Source organism: Podarcis erhardii (assembly GCF_964252035.2).
Source record: "Podarcis erhardii genome assembly, chromosome: 13".
Lineage (NCBI taxonomy): Eukaryota > Metazoa > Chordata > Lepidosauria > Squamata > Lacertidae > Podarcis > Podarcis erhardii.
The window spans coordinates 10867116-10882584 of NC_138502.1; the positions used below are offsets into that span (position 1 = coordinate 10867116).

The 15469-nt window shown below is 43.3% G+C and overlaps 2 long non-coding RNA genes across 2 annotated transcripts in view; one reads left to right on the forward strand and one right to left on the reverse strand.

Moving 5' to 3' along the window:
- LOC309326666 overlaps positions 1–15469 on the forward strand; it is a 271304-nt gene that overhangs the window by 186898 nt on the left and 68937 nt on the right. The window lies entirely within an intron of this gene.
- Positions 8109–8765, reverse strand: LOC309326665. Its single transcript, XR_014150345.1, has 2 exons — positions 8605–8765; positions 8109–8414 (listed from the first exon to the last, which is right to left on the reverse strand). It is a non-coding gene; the product is annotated as an uncharacterized lncRNA (long non-coding RNA).

Below are 15469 nucleotides of genomic sequence, written 5' to 3' on the forward strand. Positions count from 1 at the left end.
GGCACTGCTTTTCCAGGTATTCACTATATTTTCCCCATTCTTTTTGAAATTTTTGTTTGGATTGGTCTCTAATTGCCTCTTTCAGTTTAGCCAATTCTAAATAATCAAATAAGAGGGAAGCAGGTGGGTTTGTGGTCTAAACCACAGAGCCTAGGGCTTACTGATAAGAAGGTCGGCAGTTCAAATCCCCATGATGGGCTGAGCTCCTGTTGCCGGGTCCCTGCTCCTGCCAACCTTGCAGTTTGAAAGCACCTCAAAGTGCAAGTAGATAAATAGGTACCACTCTGGCGGGAAGGTAAACGGTGTTTCTGTGCACTGCTCTGGTTTGCCAGAAGTGGCTTTGTCATGCTGGCCATATGACCCGGAAGCTGTATGCCGGCTCCCTCGGCCAATAAAGTGAGATGAGTGCCGCAACCCAAGAGTCATTCATGACTGGACCTAACGGTCAGGGGTCCCTTTACCTTTAAATAATCAAATAGCTTTTCTTGCCATTCTTTTTGTTGGGATTGTTTCATTTTTCATTTTTTTTGGCAATTAGAATTCTTGCTGCTACTGTCACATTAAAAAAACAAAACTCTTATTTTCCTTTGTAATATCTGGATCTAATTTCCCAGTAAAAAGGCTTTTTTTTTAAAAAAAAAAATAATTTTCTTCAGCTCTCCATAAACCATATCCCCAAAACTCTTAATTTTATCTCGTCCACCAAATATGCAGCAATGTGCCCTCTACTTGTTTGCACCTCCAACAATTTTGATTTTGCTCTATACATTATAGATAGTTTCTAAGGTGTCATATACCATCTGTAGAATGTCAGAGATAACGATCTTTGGAGCCGTGGCCACTGATAGCTTTACGATCTCAATCAGTGATTTACAGCGTCCGGCACGCTTCCTTCCCAGCTGCGCAACAAATTCTGCTGTCTCTTTAGCCACGGCTTAGCAGAGTAGCATACAGCGGTGTAAAACAGTCTTTTTCTCCCTTGCTCCATGCAAGCATACACAGACAGGTTCGTCTATTTACAGCTCTTTATTGGAACATTTCAGCCCATAAAAGACCGGGGCTCCTTTCAGCCATGTTAAAACATGTCCGTCTCTCTCAAGACACACAGAGAGAACAACAAGAAATTACAGTCTCCTCCCAGACTCCTTCCAGCTTCGACAGCTGACGTCAGAAAGTGACGCAAACCTCAGAACACTTAACCAGTTAAGTTCTGAACTCTCACACACCCCCTTGCGTTGCTTTCTGACAAGACCTGTGTAACATTTTCAGCAACACCCTGTGAGATCAATCCCTTCCCCAATGCCTTGCGCCCTACCTTGGCGTACCTGTTTGGCATCTGTGGAATCACCTCACAACTCTCAGAATCGCACTGTGCGAAACTTACCCACGCACCTGTGGACTGGTACCTCTCAGGGTTGTGCGACCTCCCTTGGTTGTGCGACTGGATCGCCTGGGCACAAACTCTGGTGTTTCTTCTGGCTCACTGTCACCAGCAGGTGTGTCCTCTGCATCACAGGATTCCCCCTCTGACTTAAAGCGTCTTTGAATCCTCTCCATTACACTCACAGGAGAACTAGGCTCACTCTTGGGCTGTCCTTTTCTAACAACTTGTGGAGACGCCCCATCCTGCTCCTGACCCTGGTCAGTGACCTGATCGTCATCAGCAGACTCAGCCTCTTCTTCCTCCTCAACAGAACTGTCCTCTGGATCAGAGAGACATTCTGAAAGAACATCACACTGTGCAGAAATCTTTGGCCTTTCATCCTGCTCAAAGAACTCAGCGTGTTTACTGATCAGCACCTTACTCTGATCACCTGACGGGTAAGCAAACCTCCAAGCACGAGCGTCTGGCTCATACCCACAGAAGATCATTTTCTGGACTTTGGCTCCATCTGGCCCTTGCAAAGCCTTAGGCACAGGGACAACCGCAGGAGATCCAAACTTGCGCAGAAAGTGAACCTGGGGTTTTCTGCCATTCAACAAAGAGTACGGTGTGTCACCTACCAGTGAGTTGTAGATACGATTCCAGGTGAAAGACACACAACGGATTGCCTCCAGCCAAAACTTTGGAGGTAACCTAGCTTCTGTCAGCATCACCTGTGCAGCCTTAACCAGAGCTTCACTCCTCAGCTCTGCCACCCCCCTCTTACTGGGTGAAGTAACTGTGTGACGTATCCCTCTTTTGTGAAAGAACTGCTGCAAAGCAGAACCAGTGTACCTAGCATTTCTGTCACTGACGATTGCTTTCACCTTGGTGGAGAACCTTAGTTCCACCCCCTCAATCCAGCTCTTGATCAGCTGTGCTGCATCCTCCCTGGATTTGAGACCGTGAGTCCAGGTACTCTGCGAAAAATCATCCTGAAACGTTAGCAGATACCTGGCCCCCCCTAGACTCTGTTCCCTGACAGGATTGAACAGATCTATGTGTACCAGCTGAAAAGGTTTAGTGGTTACCCGTTCTACCTTTGGGTAACTGCACCCTTTCTTCTTTGCCTGCTTGCAAGTGGCGCAATTAATGACACGTCCACAATTTCTAATTTTACACCCTCTGGTAACCTCAGGAAGCACTTGCAGTTCTTCTAGAGAACTATGATTGGTCCTCTGATGCCATGCACAAGCACAAGTAACATGAGTGGGAACTGTAGCACGCTGCGCCTGTGCTCTCTCAACCTTCCCCTCACCCCCAAGAGACGTTTTAAGAACGAAAAGATCATTCTGCCCCTTCTTAACCTTGGCAAGTACCCTCTCCCCTTTGGAGATTGTGCAGACATCATCCTGAAAACAAACCTGAAACCCTTTTTTCAACAAATAAGGCACAGATAACAAAAAGTGATGCACCTCTGGGACAATACAAAACTCCATCCTTTCCTGCAAAACAGAAAGATAGGCATTAGCACATTTATAAGTCTGTCCCTGTCCTTTTGGAACTGCCGTGCAATTCCACATCTCGACTGCAGGGGTCTCTGGAACCATGTTGCGGTTAGCTGTAGAGTCGATGACAAAATTCAGCTCCACACGGCTGTCTTCAAACAAAGCCATGCTAGCAGTTACTTGATAAGACTCTTCCTGTTGTTCACCACGACGGCCGGACTCAATCCCACACCTGCCTGCCTTTGCAGGCTTGTTGCCATGGAAACCCGGCTGATTCCCATGAGAAGTGTCCTTCACAACATCCTGTCTTGGCTCTGTGCTCCGGTGGGGGCAACTGCCACGCAGATGTTGAACTCCAGTGGAAAAACACTGCCCGGGGCTCCTCCCAGCTGGCCTGGCCTTCCTTCTCCTGGAACGGCGCCTCCCATCAGCCTTGCCCCCATTGAAGCTGCTCTCCGCTTCAGCAACAGTGGAACTTGCCTTTGGAACTCTTCGCCCCCCCGATCTGCTCACCAGCGCTCCTAGAGGCCGATACATCGGGAAATGGGCCTGCCAGTCCAGCATCTCCAGGGCTCTGGCCTTCTGCTGAAGCTTCACACAAGCCCTTCAGCACATCCCAGGCAGCCCTTGCTGACTGTACACCCTCCAAATGGGGTCTCAGCGATGCATGAATGCATGCTCTGAGCATATCCAGCTCTCTCTGAAGCTCCTCTGCTTCCCAGCTAAGGGGTGGTGCTTTTGGCTCCCTCTGGCTTCCTTCCCAAAGCCCATGGACCAGGAACCAGCCCCTTACTCTTCTGCTCCAGGTTGCCCAACTTTTTAAAGTGAGCTTTTCCACCGGCATATCCTGGCTCTCTGCCATATTCTCCCGTTCTCCCAAGGTGCCCCACAAGCTGTACTTACTCAGTACCAGCTGATTCCGGCTCCTGTACGTGGAGAAACGGCCCAGCTGCTCCGGCTCTCCCTTCCGTGGAGGAACGATTTCAGCTGCTCCCAGCGTTTAGCTCTGTCTCTCAGCAGCTCTCTTGCCTCTCAGAAGCAGGCAAAAACTCCCTCTGCTTTCCGGCATTAGGCTAGACTCACGGAATGCAGCTTCCAACCTCCGGCTAGCTTCCGTGCCGACTTCAAAGCATTCCAGTGGCTCAAAGCCGACTGTTTTACGAGCGTTTACTGACCTCCATAACCTGTCAGAGATAACGATCTTTGGAGCCGTGGCCACTGATAGCTTTACGATCTCAATCAGTGATTTACAGCGTCCGGCACGCTTCCTTCCCAGCTGCGCAACAAATTCTGCTGTCTCTTTAGCCACGGCTTAGCAGAGTAGCATACAGCGGTGTAAAACAGTCTTTTTCTCCCTTGCTCCATGCAAGCATACACAGACAGGTTCGTCTATTTACAGCTCTTTATTGGAACATTTCAGCCCATAAAAGACCGGGGCTCCTTTCAGCCATGTTAAAACATGTCCGTCTCTCTCAAGACACACAGAGAGAACAACAAGAAATTACAGTCTCCTCCCAGACTCCTCCCAGCTTCGACAGCTGACGTCAGAAAGTGACGCAAACCTCAGAACACTTAACCAGTTAAGTTCTGAACTCTCACATAGAACATCTTGAGAAGATTTTCTTTTATCACCTCACATGCCATGAATCTCCAATTCTCTTTCCACAATTTTTCCTTTGTTTCTTAATCTGAAGAGATAAAAGTTCCTTCAATGTGGAAAGGAAAGAGTTGAAACATAACCCTTAGTTATGGAATGCCCCATGTTGAGAACCATTCCTGGGGAACCCCACAGGATCACTAGTAGTGGGCCCTTCTTCCTGCCCATTGCCACCAAGGATCCATCTGAATGCCCCTTCTCAGTGCTATTTTTCTAGAAAAAGAATTGCCAAAACTCTGCATGAACGCCTCCCTTGTTCTCTTATAATGGCAATGGCGCCTACCTGAGAGGTGCCAGAACTGAGTTCCAGTGAGTTGAAAAAAAGCCTGACTTATGTTGGTATCCTGTCAATTTACCAGCAAACCATGCATATCAGCAACCAACCCACGATGCCTTCATGAGTGCCTGCCAGCTGAAGTCAGTGTTGGTTGCAATTATGTGTACAGATGGTGACCATATTGTGTGTTCCACTACAGTGGGGCAGGATGTACATTAACACAGGCACATGCAGAAAAATCAGATGGGATTAGACAGTGTAAAATTGTTCATCCCTACTGCCGAATATTTGTAGGGAAGAGCCTAAAGGCAGAATAATACATGGCCATGACCTAATGATAACAAATGCAGAGTTCATAGTCAGCAGAGGAAAAGTTAAATGAGGTCTGTAATTGCTGAATATGGGGCCATCAGTGTGTTGAAAGAGGGCAAGTAGTGGAGATTTGCAGGAAATAGAAATGTGAAGTGGGCATCTGCACATCCTACCTGATCTGGGGATGAAATCTAGAGTCATGGGTTGGGCAGGCTGAGGGAACAACTGCCCTGCCCTGTATTCCCCCTCAGAGCAATTTGGGGGCGGCCTAATATTTAATTAGTATTTTAAAAATTCTGATTAAAGTTGTGAGTGGACAGGGAAAGGAGACACACCATCTCCTTCCCACTTTTTGACTGACAGCAGAGGAGGGTTAAATCGTGTGGAGTGGTAGCCTGAAGAGGATTCCGGGTGCTTCTTTTCAGGGATACATAGAAATGGCTTTACTAGATATTATAACCAATGACACAGACATTTCATTTCTTCAGCATTTTCTTCTTATTAGGTGTTCCCTACTGTTCAGCTCAGGCCTCAGCAAAATAATGTAACATTTTGGGGAAAAGATGCAACCCAACAACCCACCACTGGAGGCTAAGATAGAGAAGATCTCCACAGCCACCATGTATTTCCCCTTTGTGCTCATGTAGGAAGGAACAAAGGATAACCAAACACTGCAAAAGACCAACATGCTGAAAGTGATGAACTTGGCTTCGTTGAAACTGTCAGGTAATTTCCGGGCAAGGAAAGCCACAGTAAAACTGACCAAAGCTAGGAAGCCCATGTAGCCCAAGACACAGTTGAAGAAAGTCACCGTCCCCTCATTGCACTCCAGTACAATTTCTTCAGCCACTGACTTCATGTCAACACTAGGGAATGGAGGAGAGATAACCAGCCATACAGTGCAGATGAGTGCTTGGATAAGGGAGCAGGAAAGGACAATAGAGTTTGCCAGTCCTTTCCCCACCCACTTCCTCATCTGGGATCCTGGTTTTGTGGCCATGAAAGCCAGAACCACAGTGATGGTTTTTGCCAGGACACAAGAAACAGCCACTGAGAAGATGATGCCAAAAGCAGTTTGTCGGAGGAGACACGTCACTTTGTTAGGATATCCGATGAACAGTAATGCAGAAAGAAAGCAAAGCAAGAGGGAGATGAGCAGAGCGTAGGTGAGGTCCCGGTTGTTGGCTTTCACAATGGGAGTGTCCCTGTGCTTCACAAATATTTCCAGTACCAGTGCTGTAATGAAAGCAAGGGAAAGAGCAGAACAGGCTAAGCTGATGCCCAGAGGTTCTTCAAAGGACAAGAAAGTTGCACTCTTGGGAATACATATATTCTTATGTTTGTTTGGATACTTTTCATCTTCACATTCATAGCAGTCATTCATGTCTGAGAAAAGAAATATGAGCAACATGCCACTACTTTTTAATATATTATTAAAATGATTTAAAAAGTAAAAGGAGTTTCAAACAATAAGGACTAAAATGATGGAACCGTGGCCTTCTCACCCATTGGATGTTGTATACTGATTGAGGCAAAATGCAAGAGGGAGGGCCACCAAGACCCTTCCTGATTTCCGGCCTGAAACCAACTCAAATTTTCCTGATACTGTTCTAGTTGCTCACACTTACTTACTCCCTAATTAAGGAGTATTTGTGTAATTTAGTCTTTGCAGTTTTGACATTAGATAGCCTAATCAGAACCTTTCAACTGCTTTCTGGATTTTGATATTTCATGCTTATCCGAAGTCTGTCAGAGAGAAAATTAGCTTTTAAAATATTGATGTAGTTACAGCACCCTTTTGATTGGCTTAATTTAGGCTGGGTTTCCATATCATGTTTCAAAGCTGAATATTTTCATGCATTGTATCCTTAGTAATGCCCCCCACCCTCCTGGCTCACACACTAAACTCAGCCTGGATTAAGGAGATATGGTGGCATATTTCCAGCTGTTACAGAAACCTCCTGGCTCATTTGAAAATCCACTTTACACTAATCGCCTTCAACCTAGTGGATCTTGGTATAGGATTCTTTCTTATTAACAGCAGTGAACATTCACAATCACAAATTATCACACAAACACACTTTCATTAGTTCCTTCTTCAGCTAGATTTCTCAATATTTTCATAAGCTGTAAAAAGGAACCTTGGTGAATGCATGTTCTCGATTAGAGGCAACAAACTTTAAATATTTACAGTAAATTTCTTACCCTCCATGTCTGAAATCTTCCCCTCTGGACATTGGATGCAATCGTAGCAGCAAAATGCTTCTCCCTCCTTCACTTTCCTGCAAAGACCAGGGCGGCAACTCTCGGTACATAAAGAGTTAGGCTGTGTCTATTACACAAATGAAAGAGAGAGATGTATAAAATAAGTGGACTCAAAGAAAAGCTAAAAGGGGAAGTTAAGCTCTTCCTTAAAATGGATTTGCAGAAGAATAACAATATTCATTTCATCAATTCACTTAATAGGTTGTTTCAATTCCATTTGGACTCATTTTCTGACAATTCCCATTGACGCAATGTGCAAACTCCAATAAATTGTTGGTTTTTTGCAGTTACCTTTGTGGATAGTAATGTTTTTAATATCCTCTATAATCAAGGCTCTGATTAGGTATGCACACCTCTTTCTGCTACAGTGACATTAAGGGCTTGTGGTGGTGTCGCTTAATGCAAATTAAGCCTCAGAGTTATACACCTGTTATTCTAAAACCTTGAAACAAGGATCCTACATTCTTGCCTTGGGCCTCTTAGCAAAGCCACAATAGAAAGCCACTGCTCTATATCCCATAGGTGGTGGCAGCTAACTCTCCACTGAGCTATTCAATTGTGGGCTTAATATCCAAATAGAAGGTGGATTACTTGTTGATGACATTACACAGAATATTCTAAACACCAAAGTCCTTAATATGTTTGTCTAGGAATATAACAACCAGAGGTTGTGGTTCGAGGGCCCGACCCCCGCGAAGTGAAATGAAGACACAAGGACACGTGATATAAGGTTAATGGGCTAGAAAAGGCCACAACTTTATTGATTACAGCAATGAAAAGGTATTGGCTTAGGCATTGGATCGAAACAAGTAGGTTTATTCACCAGGGGTTCATCACCTGTTGATGCTAATCCAACTATAGGCTCACCCCTGCTGTCACCGAGGGTCGTGCCATGGCCTCCCGCCAAGCAGGCATCGGACAGAATACACGACCGCCAGATTCCTTTAACGGAATACCCCTAAAATTGAAGGCATAGGCGATGGCCACACCTAGCACTTCGACACACCACAACACATTATTCCAATGCCTAACCTACCCACCAATACCACAAAAGTTGTGATGATTGCTACGAGGTAGGCGAAAAAACCAAAAAGCCTATTGCCAAATAGGAAAAACTCCTACCAGGCCCCCCGGGCAACCAGGGTGACCAAACTAAGGTCCATAGCAAGGCCAATGACCTAAGCCCTAGCTAAAAGGGAGTGGAGGGTGGGTGACTCGTGACGGGACGACGACGAGAAATGAGGCCAGGGAAAGGCTGGCGCTGCAGCAAAAGGCTGCTGAACATGTCCCCACCGCGGCACCTGGTTGGGTGGCCACCGGGGGGGGCGTGAGCGCCAGCCAGGTGAGCTGGAGGCAGGGGGCAATGCCCCCTGCTGGGCAGTGCTCAGGCTCCCACAACCACTCCCCTCTCTTTCAGGGAGGAGAGTCTTTATAGGGATTAGACTTTTGTTATGGAACTTAAGTAAAAGTTGGTGTCACTTCATTTTTCTTCCTTATCAAAGAATTGTCATAAATTTAGAATATAGGCACAGATGTGTGGCAGCCCACATATTTCAGATACTATCTTGGTTAGCCCTTTGGGTGCAGTTTGAATTTATATTCTTATATGCCACACCAGACTCCAAGCAGTGAGAAAATCTGGGGTAGTTTACCCAGGGGTTTGATTTCCTTTTAATGAAGGTCAGTGGAGACCACAGAGACTTTAGTATATATAGCTTTCTTTAAACACATATAAAACCTGAGCACTGGCAAGAGGGGTCACAGTATTAACACCCCAAAAATCTTGCATTCCACTTTGGTTTCCTACAGAACTTTGAAGTCTGGCACAGAGCAAGCATGTCTCTGTGTCTTTGGCTTCTGGTTTTCCCCCCCACCTCAAACACACTTCCACCTCTGCAGCAACTAGGAGAGGGAGGTGGGAGAAAGGCCCAACCATTTTTTCCATTGAACACAACATCATTTTTGGTTATGCTAAATTGTAGTACTTAACTAGCCAGTTAAAGCCATTACCTTGACAAAGGATCTAGTTCAGCAAGCTTCCCTTTATGCACCCTCCCCTCACTGATGTAGGATCCAGGGATTGCAAGGGGGGGGGACCAGGGTTGAATCCAGACTGAACACCCAAATTCATAACAATATATTTGATATCGTCATAATCTATTTAGAATTCACATCTTCAAGTTGTCAATTCATATATTCATTTTCAGTGTAACAGGAACCAGTATAGAGGCTGTGCATTTAGCTTATAACACTAATTCATAGCTTGTGCTATCTTTAATTCAATTTTATAAAGGTTAAACAATGTACAATGAAATAATTTTTGTATGTTATTTTAAAGTGTTCAAAGTCACAACTGGCTGATGTTCGCATCCTACCTGGTTAAACCAATGGTGCCATTTTATGGCTCCCTCATTGATGCTCAACGCTTGCTGTGGAGGAGCCAGGGAATCCACCCCTCCTACCTTCACCCTCTGAAAGGATTGGTTGGAGGAAAGAATCCAATTGATAATATCAAATCCAGCTAGTATCTCCCCATTCTGGTCCAAGGAAATCTTATCCCCAGCGCTGTTGTTAAATGAGATACCCCTCAGAAACTGATGGAGCTAGATAGAAAAAGAAAGATAAAGTATAGAAAAGGCTTCAGTTCAGCAAGGGACAATCATGATGTTCATATTCATGGCAGATTTCCAAATATCTACCTTGGAGGAAAACAATGTGTGTGTGTGTGTGTGTGTGTGTGTGTGTGTGTGTGTAGATTAAAGCCAAGCCTTTCTCACATTTTGAAGTTACATTTTGAAATTACATTTGTAATTGAAAAATTACGGATTTTTAAGATCTCCAGCAGCCATTAAAACTTTATTAACAGAAAGTGGGTGCTCTGTTCATTTTGTTATCTAAAATTAATAATCTTGCTCTGTGTTGATTCTCTATGCTATGCTATGTAATATATTATTCCTTTAATACTCCAACTTAAGAGATAAATGTGGAATCAGCCCCATGCTCATCTAAGAGGTTGGTATAAATAGTTGAAGCAACAGGTTAAAGAAAGAAAGATGATAAAGTAAAGTCTACAACTTGGCTGTATCATGCTTAGATAGAATTCACTTTCTTTTGTTCTCTTTCAGTATTTCTGCCTTAAGTTCAAACAGTTTAAAAGAAGAAATTTAAAACTTTTAAAATAATTAAAATTAGCAGGAAATTAAAAGAGATTAAATAATGTCAACACCCATTTGACTGGGCAGGTTTGCCTAAAGAAAAAATGTCTTAAGCAGGTGCCTAAATGAATTAAGTGAAGAAGTCTTTCTGATGTCACTAGGCAAGAAAGTCCAGTAGGCTGAAAGTGAAGCTAGAAAAGCATGTGAAGATGTTCCCATTGGTTCTATGTGCATTTCAAGAGAGATAAAGAACTATCTCATGGCCAAAGGGCAGTGAATAGAGGAAGTGGTTTGGGGGCAGCTGGAGTAGATTTCAAGAGCATTGCTGCACTCACATTGGTGACCCCACCTGCGGTTGCATAGGAAAAGTGACAGTTACCAAAGGGATAGAAGGAAAAAGAAACAGAACATTGTTTGAACCTCTCTGAGGAAGGGTGTTCAGTGCATTACCTGCCACAGCAGCTGATTCGGAAACTTCATTCCTCCCCTGATCATTACTGGTCTGAGTTTGCCTCGGGATGTAGACATGACATGTAAAGCATGGGCCACAGCATAGACAGCATTGTAGATGTTGTAGCTGTGGCTGGTCATGCTCATTTCAAAGAAAGGACCAGGAAGATTCTCCAGCTTCTCTTGCCCTGTGCAAATATCCCCCTTCACACTGCCAAGAACTTGATTCGGAAATACACAGGCAAATGCCTGTTGCCAGAAGTCCAAAATAAAGCCATCTCCTTTGGGGCTGGATGGGTTTTTACTCTTGACAAATTGACGAAATCCTGGTGGATCATTTGAGTGTGTTGAGAATGAGAGAACCCCATGGAGTATTTCGGTATCCCAACTCCGTTGAAAGACAAAAGAAGTGAGTTCCACCTGGGCTGTCATAATCCACACTTTACCTTTTGGCTTATTTGAACTTTGTTCCAGTTCTGATAGGTAAGGCAACCATCTAAAAAATGCCAGAGTATATGATTCTCCATATACCAACACTACATTGGCTTTGCTATCATTTACTTTGTCATTTATTTTTGCCCCCAGTTTAAACATATCGTTAATTTCAGTGACATAAGTAAATTTGTAACTTCTTTCTATGAAGGCAAAACAGATGCCACTCTGGGAAAAAAGGGGTACCACAGTTTGCACAAATCTTTCTGCATTCTCATCATAGAATGTTAGGATCCCAATCCATATCCACCTGAAATGCAGAAGCAAAGACAGGATCCCCTTATACTGGTGGGTTTCCTTGGGCGCCATCTGGTAGAAGAAAAGGCCTGGGGTTTTATCATTCATCACTGGAGCAGGGCCATATATGAGCTAAACATAGTTGTGATAGGAGGAGAAAGACAGAAGCAACAATAACTTTTAGGTATTAGGTTTGTGTATTACAAGCATCCCTGGGGCAATTTCCATTTGGGCCTTCCAATCCTTGCCATTTGGCCCGTGCATGCTATTTTTGCTAAGCCAAGCGATTCTCACCTGCCAATAAGCTGACATCAAATGTCAGGAACTGGCTAGGCCAAAAGAGACGTCTGAAGCAAAACAATACGTGCTATCAAGACTTTATCTCTTAGCATGGCCCACATAATTATTTGAAATGTGCACCTTTATTTATCCAAATCCAGATGCATTAAATTCCCATAAGTTGACAGATATATATCAGGAACTGGCTAGGCCAAAAGGGACATCTGAAGCAATAGCTTATGTGTTATGAAGACTTTATCTCTTAACTTGGCTCTGTCATTAGCATGGCATGCCTGATTATTTGAAATGTGCACATTGATTTATCCAAATCTATCTGGATATCTTAAGTTCCCATAACTTGACAAAGAGATGCATATCTCACCTGTGGAACCTTATAGATATCCAAGATTGTTGCCACATGAAGGGAAGTTTGGGAGTCCAGTCCCCCAATGATGGCTATCAAGTTGTTCTTGATGTCACAGATGTAGTTGGGGATAAATGTTTCCTGTGTGGATATGAGTAACATTGTGGCATGAGAGGTCCATTTGGCATTGAAATAGCTGTCATAGATGCGGAAGCTTAAAGTGACATTGGGTAAGAGCTGAGGGTTTTCATTTATCTCCTTCACTGCAAATTGGAAGGCAAGTATATGCTGGTAGTTCTTAGGTACCACACTAAAAAGAGATTTTCATTTTCTATCAGAAGGGCATGTAACACTTTGTAAATTTATCACAGCTCAGTTCTACATCATCCTCATTAGTACTATTTATTACCGCAATTATTTAAGGGTTTTTTTTGCAGAGGAGGAAGCTCTTGAACAGGTATTACTACAAGTGATCCTCCACTTTGCCTAAAATGGTAGAAAAGGGATGTAGGGGAAAATTCTATGGGAGAGGAGTGCAGACTTTAAAATGTCCCTGATACACATCTTTAATGCTGGTTTCATAATCTGTGTCCTTTTCTCATTCTCTTGGGGCCCTGAAGCAAAAATGATGCAGTTATTTACAGAACAATATTACATGTCTTCATATTATACCTGAATGTTTAATTTAGTAGGGGAACTGGCAAAAATCTCTTCAAACTAGTGGAGATCCTCCTGACCACATTTCTCCCACATCGTATCTCCTTTGATCCAAATAGTAGTTCTGCCTCTAGGACAAGGGTGGAGAACTGTGGCCTCCAGATGTTGTTGAGCAACAATATCCATTATAATTGATGGACATTATTGGCTGGATCTCATGGAGTCGAACAACCACAGCACGGCCACAATTTATCCACCCCTCCTCTAAAATTAATCTCTGCAGTGTCCAAAGAAGGAATCACAACATAGAAGTGAAATTGTCGAGGTCTTACTATAGCTCTTCAAGCAATGTTGGTGGGGGCTTTTCGGTGAAGGCTATTGAACTGGAGACGATGATGCTGTGAGAGGCTATGCCACCAATGATGAGGTCTCCTTCCTGATGATACTGATGAAGTGGAGTGTATGGATCATGGATGTGGCATTTAACAATGGGAGGTTTGCATATTGCACGAGGAAGTAGAATAAGCAACAAGACCAATAATGCCACCATCTTTGGCACAATCTTTCCCTACAAATTAAGATCCCCCTTGCTTTTTTATAGCATTTGAGACTGAAGTAGTCTGACTTGACTGACCTTTTAGTCTGCTCATATGCCTGAAATCTATACTGTGAAAACTGGTGAAAACAATAGTGATGACACTGAAGGATCCTTGCTGGTTTCTGATTCCTAAGTCTGGCGGTGATTGCTGGAGGTAATATATTTTTGTAAGGCTTCTCCAACCTAGTATCCTTCAGATGTTTTGCACCACAATTCAAAACATTCAAAGCTGGCTGCAGGTGATGGGCTTGGGATCCAGAACAGTCCAATGGCAGTAGACTTTGAAAGGCTCAGTTATAATACCTTTCACAGACTTTCTCATTAGCTTGGGTAGTGTACTTTGCAATTCCATGAAGTGCTTTGACACAAGGGAACATTAATTATAGTTCTTTGTATAATTAAAAGGAAGATAGTCACTTGTGTGTTTTTCTGAACAGAAGTTTTCATTTCCTCTTAGCTGCATATGGTTTTGACTTACAGTAATAAACAAGATGAAAAAAATACTGAAAATACAACCCTTTTGTCTCAAGAGAGGGAGGGAATGAATATGTTTGATGATGGCACTGGCCTCTTGAAATTCTGACCTGTAAAGTTCTAATATAAATAAATGTTATAAATGTTACAATATTATACGACCTGAACCTACGATGGAGGTATTCACAGCATGAATACCCTCAAATGGTCTAGTTTTTCTCATAGCTGTAGCCTTCAGATTCAAACAGACATCCAACTTTTCTGTTTTAAAAGAAAAGAAAAGAAAAGAAAAGAAAAGAAAGGTCATATCACTGCAAACTCTCAACTCTAAACCCAGGCTTTGTCCTCCCACCATTTCCTCTCCGACATAGAGCCGCCTTTCCTTTATTTTCCCAATGGACCATCACCCAAGCAATCACCTCAACACAGGAAGGTAGCCTGGCTTATATTTTTACACTTTCTGGATCCAGGGAATAGTAGGATCTGACATGCAGCCTACTTCCCCCTGTTCCAGCCCAAATTCGCAACCGTATATAAAATACACAACAGCAAGAACAAAAATGGCAGAATATGAGCTGTTCAAGTATAATAAATGATTTTATATCATTAGAAAGAGTAATATTTGAAGGTAGCAGATCCCTGTATAGTAATTTTATTTCATTAAATGTATCATAACCCCAAAGCTCTCCAACAGGGAACCTACTGCCATGCATGAAAGTTTCAATATGGAGTTCCTTGGAGTCTCCTGACCTTCTGCATCAACAGTGATAGATGCTCTGGACTACTCTTTCACTATCTCCAACTCACTTTGAGTATGTATTTCTAATTGGCTCTCCAGGTCTTTTTTTGGTTTTCATTGATAACCTTGTGTTCAGTTCCTTGTCTTTCTGTTTCAGCTTGATCAGCAAATTTGATCAATGAGTTTGATATCATAAAAAGACCCCCCCTCCTCAGATTCCTCATTTAGACAATGTGACAATGTCATGGATGGACGCAAATTTCTAGCATTCTTTAACACTTTCTTCTAATTAATCGATCTCTATCGTTCAGTTCAGGTCTCAACCAAATAATGTAGTACAGATGTACCAATATGGAAGGGAGGGAGGGAGAGGATACTCAGTTAATAACAAGAAGAATTCTGGCTATGCTTTTATCCTGATGCCCAGGAAGTGTTGGGAGATGCTTGTACATGTAATCTACCTATGAACCTCTATAAACATGCACGTATGAGAGGTGGCTCTGTTTTGTGAGCCAAACACATGGTGCCCTTAAAATGTGCCTAAACAGTTCTAAACTCGGAAATTCACAACACAGAGAATTTGAAAAGCAACCTTTTATTACAGTAGGGTGGTGGGTAATGAGGTTTCAGCCACTATGTTAT